The following is a 6565-nucleotide window of genomic DNA, read 5'->3' on the forward strand; positions in this document are numbered from 1 at the left end:
GGCCAAGATGTTCAGGTGTTCAGCTTTCGTGGGGTAGGGGTTTGGAGTTGAAGCTGTGGCACTATAGGATAGGCTCAGGGGTGCTTGCATCAGAGCTAGGGGGATGAGAAATAGCATGGGATTGGCTTAGATCGATGGCACCATGGGGCTTTCCAGAGTCAAGGGGTCGTGTCCTGGGATTGGCTTGGGGTTATGGTACCATGAGGTAGGTCACTAATGGGATGGAGAGAGTTCAGGTAAGAGGAAGTACAAGGAAAGCGAAATTTATCTCATAAGATGGCGGTTAACATTTAAGATGGCTGCTCAGATGTTAAATCAAGACTCTACACTCCCCATTTTCCACTTCTGTCTTCCCTTTGGCTGAGACCTGGACTTCTGAATAACAAAAGCTCCAATTTACCCTACATGCATGGGGCAGGAAGGAAGGTGGGAAACAGCAGTAGATAGGGGAATTGCAAGGGGGGAGTGTGTGCAGTTAATTCTCCATGTCTTTCAGGGGACATTCCATATCCAAACCATAATGCTATGTATTTTCTGTTTTCTGCATATATTCTCTCCAGAAATTTGTTCTGACCTCTTATTTTGAGCCTTAGAGCATTATGAGACTGAAGCACAAGCTTCCAGTCTCATAAAAATGATGTCTAAAAAGGCCATAATCTCCTTGACTGCATTCTATTAGTCTGAACAGCTTTATACCAATCCAAGTCCAAAGGAAAGGGAAACAGTTCCCTCCTCATAAAAGAAACAGTGTCAAAGAATATGTGGCTATTGTTATCTGCCACACCATTCCTATAGAAACGGGTCAGTAATGCACAAATGTCTGAGAAATCAGCAAGGGTTCAAGCTTTGGACATTATCCAGAAAATATATCATGGGAAGCCACAGTTTAAGAGCAGAACATGTCCTGAGACAAATAGCGGACCTGATGGTTAGATAATTATGGAAGAGGAAAGTTAACGAAATGACAGATCTTTGGTTAGAGTCACACACATTTATTTGGAACTAAACATACTGTACTATGTAGGCCAAAAGGTTTCCTTCATGTTGTAGATTATATGTTGTTTTCATTGTGCATATTGTCTTGATTGTCTATATAGTTTTCTAAGTCTACCTCTATTTCTGTATTAGTCCATTTTTTATAAGTATAATGAAATATCTGTGGCAGGCTTCTCTATGAAGAAAAGAGTTTTATTTTGGCTCGTAATTTTCTGGGCCCACATGAAGGAGCCATCTCTTCTTGCTGGCACAGCCCTAAATTGGCACTTATCACATATCAAGAGTTAGGAAGTTCATACGTGTGTCTTCTGTTCTCTCTTCTATTTCTTATTAAGCCTCCAGTACTCAGCTATGGGGTTCCACCCTGATGGCTTTATTTAATACTAATAAGCTCCCAAAGGTTTTACCTTTAAACACCATAGTCAGATTGATTTTTCACCCTCCTAGTCCTAGTTACTCAAAATTGAGTCTAAACTTCAGTACTTGGACCTTTAGGGAACACACTCAAACCTTACCAAAACCATAACAATGACCATGTTTTAAAAATTATAAGTCTTAGTATATTTCTGAAATAGCATCAACCTGTAAATATATTCAAGAACATAGAGCCCACCAATAGTTCAAAGCTCCAGTCAGGATAATTCCCCTGTTCTGTTTGCTAATTGAGAGACATACACAAAATTAAGAGTGGATTCGTGCCTGGAATAATGGGACTGACCATTAAGTTATTGAAGCCGCAGTGATTCCCCCTTCATAGGCCAAATACTTCACAAGGAAAAATAGGTCGTGGGGCCAATCATTCACTGTGTAGTCAAGGGGAAGCTGCCATACCATTTTCAGAATGCATGACTTATTATTTAAGCAATACTTAATATGAAGTTAGTACTGCTTACATTTTTGTGTCAGGATTATTCAAGGTAAGTCCATCATAACATGTAATGACATGGCTCCCCTTCCACAGAGCCACACAGTCAGCACAGTAATCCCCACTCAGAAGTGTTGGTGCAGCAGTTGCCTGGGTGGGCTGGGGGGCTGGAACACAGCAGGGAAGTGAGGCCTAGGAGGCAAGCCAGGGGAATTCGACCTGTCACCTGCAGTGACTCAGCTAGAGTTGATGTGGACACCCAGTCCACACAGCACTGCAGCCCAGGATCCCTGAGCATCCTTGATCAGACAACCTGCACCTCCCCATGAGAAGTAGGAAAACAGAAGTGGGGCAGACATGAATGGTTTTGCAGGGCTAACCAAGAGCATTGGTATTTTCACAAACCCTGATTAGCACAAATTTGTACCAAGCATTAGTACTTTTCCAAATACTGATTAGTGTAAATTTGAACCAATAACTTTGACCTAAGTGCTCTATAAACCCATAGACTAGCACACTCAAGTGGCTGCACCTATCCAGGTCCCCTTGCAGGAGTTCTGTTTCTACTCATACTTGAATAAATTCTACTCTTATACTCACTCATCCTCATCTGTAGGTTTCATTCTTCAATTCTGTGGGACAAGAATCCAGAAAGAAGAAATTGGCAGTGAGCTGCCAGGGTCTACAGATACACTAGAGAGCCTTGCCCACAATTAAGAGCTGCAAAATGTTTCTCAGCTGCAGAGGCCTACAGCTTAAGCAGACTCCACCCACCAGCAGAAGCAGAGAAACTCTGGTTTCAATAATAGTAATTCAACAAATCTTAGTAATCATGAGTATCTTACCTACCTACTCTAATATTATAATGCAAGTAGAAAACTAAAATAAAAGAATAAAATTCATAGCACAGACCATGGATCTGACTAAATCTCTGTGCTCTAGGACTTTAAATCCTAAAATAAATAATTAAAATAATATCCACACATAAATCATATGATTATTTGTTGCCATTAAGTCTGGAAATACATATTATATTAGTTTTAACCAAATTTTATTTTTATAAATAAATATTTGTTCTATTGTTGTTTTAGTCCATTTTCTAATGCTACAACAAAATACTCAAGGCTGAGTAAATTATAAGGAAAAGAGATTCCTTTAGCTTACGATTTTGGAGGCTGAAAGCCAAAGAGTATGGTGCTGGCTCTAGTGACTTCATCACAATGGTGGGCATTATGGTTTGTATATGAGGTGTTCCCTCAAAGTTCCTGTGTTAGCACATGATGTGAAATGACTAATTTGTGAGAGATACAACAAGATCAGTGGGTTGATCTATTTAATGTATTAATCATTTGAATGAATTAACTGGGTGGTAACTGTAGGGTGGTGTGATTGAAGGAAGTGGGATACTGAGGGCATGCATGGAAAGGGTTAATCTGCGACTCCTTCTCCTTCTTCTCTCTGCTTCCTGGCAACAATGAGCAGAGCAGCACTCCCCCACCATGCACTTCTGCCATGATGCTCTGCTTCACCTTGGGCCCAAAGCAATAGAGGTAGCAGACCATAGAAATCTCTGTAACCACGAGCCAAAATAAACATTTTCTCTTCCAACTTGTTCTTGTCAGGAATTTTGGTTATAGCAACAAAAAAACTGACTAACATAGTGGAAGCAAGAGGGAGTGATCACATAGTGAGACAAAAATCCAGAGACAGCACGGATGTCTAGTTTTTGTTTCTTATAACATTCCTTTCTTGAGAACTACCCTAGGGTCCTATAAAAACTACATTCATTTCTTCAAAGGGAAGCATTCCAAATGACATAATGACTTCCCACTAGGCCCTCACTTCTTACAGGTGATTCAATTTTTTGTTTTGTTTTTGTTTGCAATACTGGGGGTTGAACCTAGAACCTCCTGCATGCCCAGCAATCTTTTACCACTGAATTATGCCCCAAGCGTCCACCACCACTTCTTAGCATCACCGCACTGAGGGTCCAGTTTCCAACACATGAACCTTTGAACTCTACATTTAAACCATATCCAAACCATAGTAATTTTGGATTTGATTTGCCCAGTGTCTCATATGAAATTTTTTTTATTTATTCACTCTTTTTGCTCACAGAAATTTAGAAGACATTGTTAAAATAGAAAGAAGTAAAAGAGAATAGAATTTAAAAGTTAATAGATATTAAAATTAAATTTGATAGTTACAATGATGGTTTTTATGACTCAGCATATTCTCTAGATAACAAGTGTTTCATAATTATTATCAATGTACTTAATATATTTTAAAAGGTATATAGTACCTCAAAAAGAAAGTTCTCAATAGATTAGTGTTCTTCCAAAATAGAAAAATATTTAAAACAGATTCCCTACATGTGTTTATAGGTTCCCTTAATATGTCCTTTTCTGTTTTCTATATTACCAGAATCAGGTCACCAGGTCTAACTCCTGTTTGTCCCCCACCACCACCACCACCTCATCCCCTGTTAGAGTTAACCTCTTTCTCAGATTCTCATTTTTATGGGAGTATGTTGTGCGCTTCTTTGTGTATGCATTTGTGTTTCTTTAAGAACTGTTTTAGAACTTTCATTTAATAAAATTAAAGTTTTCTTTGTTTTTGCTTAAGCCTGTCTCCTTCTTTGATTATAAGCTCAAGACAGGCAGAAGATCCTGTTCTAAATCTCAAAATATAAACCAAACACCTTTAAACAAAAAAAGATACACAATAAAAAGGACTAAATTTACTAACTCACAAACATAATCCAAATGTGTCTCCTTAACCAAGAAAACACAGGTGATAATATTTAAAAATCAGTTTTTTCTACACAAATATTTCTATACAATCTCTACACGTATGTTTTATACTATGCTATTTAAAATACTTAGCCTTACTGGAATATTTCAACCCAAAATACATCATCTAGTGTCTTAAAATAGAATTGCAAGAAGATAATCTCTAGGTTTAAACCCATGCAATTCCAAGTGTAGTCTGAAGGCCAGTAGCAACATTAGGACCCGAGAACTTGTTAGAAATGCAAATTATCTGGCTCCTCTCCTGATGTACTGAAGGAGAAGCTCTTGAATGCAGGATGCAGGAATCTGAACTCTGCAAGTAACTGTAGTGCCTGATAAAAATGGAAAGATGCTAATCTAGATACTTAGAAATCTCCAAGTGAAAAGAGAATTTGAGATTCTTGGTCTGTCCCTTTTTTTATTGAATGAGAAGCTGAGGCCATGAAAGATATTTGTCTAAGTGGCAAAAACCAAGATCCCAACCAGAACTTTGGAATCCAATGTTCCTCTCACCTTAACAGTACTTAAAAAAAAAAAAAAGTCATTATGTCATAATTTTTTTTTCCAAATTGTCAAGTCACCCTCTTTTCCAAATTGTCAAGTTAACCAAAAGTTATAAAATAATAAGAAGCATGGAAAGATTATAGTGCTTGTCTACAAAGCAGAGCCATAAGTGTATGACCCTTCTATTATTCCCCTCACTCATGCAGGCAGTGCAAATACCCACGTCATCATATGTGGGGGCAATTTCTCTACAGATACTAGACTCTTAAGATGAAACCTTCCTGCTAGTGATAGATTTGAGAAGATCAGGCATCTATATTTTGATCCTGACCACAAAGGAAAAACATTTATTCTTTTATCACTAAGTATTATGTTACTACAGGTTTTTATTAGATGCCTTTTTATTAAGTTAAGAGAATATTCTTGCATTTTTTAAATTTGCCCCCAAATTTTCTATCAGGTATAGATTTAGGATTGTGCTTTTCACTGAGATAGGTTTTCAATTCAATTTTTCCTTTGTAGCCTATAATATAATGAATGCATTGATTTATTTTATGCTAAAACAGTCCTATATCCCTATTATAAAACCCACTTGGTTATGACTAACTATATTTTTAATATAACCTGGTCTTAATTTGCTAAAATGTGTTTAGAATTTTTACATTGATATGAGTAATATTGATTGATTATTCTTTCTTTGAATTTTTTTTTCTTGTAATACTTTTTGGCATCTGTTTAATTATAGCTTCAAAAAGCAAATTGGGAAGTATTCCTTACACATTACATTTTGCAATTTGTATGAAATTGATATTATTTTTATTTTAAACATTTGTTAACACTTCTAGGTAAGCCATACAAACATGGAGTAAACTTTGTGAGGAGTCTTAAAACTACAATTTCAATTTCTTTAACAAATCTAGGAATATTCAGATTATCTATTCTTTTTTTTTATTTGGTTATTATTTATTAAATAAAATAAAAATCCATGTGCTCATACATACAGGAAAAAATAAGCAGGTTAGTAGATAAATCATCATTGGTGGGGAACTTGTGACAATGGGAGTTGCAACTAATGTTTACATAAAGACTACCTTCTAGCATTCATCATAGTAGCTGCTCCAGCAAGGAACATCGATGGATCTTAAAGCTAACTGGAGACAGTTGACAGTAACAGGGCATGGACACATTCTCAAAGTATCAACACAAAAGAAATATTTATTGCAAACCAAAAACTAAATCAAATGTGTAAAAATGTTATTATTTGGAGAATATGTAGGAAAACACACTAATAATTATTTATTTTAAAATCACAATGTCTTGAAATTTTCAGACTAGCCTTTCAACTTTTCTCTAAATATGAAATTAGGTAAAGAGAAAAAAATATTTATTAATTTACTGTATTTCAATT

The sequence above is a fragment of the Marmota monax genome, unplaced genomic scaffold, assembly GCF_021218885.2.
Source record: "Marmota monax isolate L192 unplaced genomic scaffold, Marmota_monax_Labrador192_F-V1.1 WCK01_AAM20220418_F8-fsc00424, whole genome shotgun sequence".
Lineage (NCBI taxonomy): Eukaryota > Metazoa > Chordata > Mammalia > Rodentia > Sciuridae > Marmota > Marmota monax.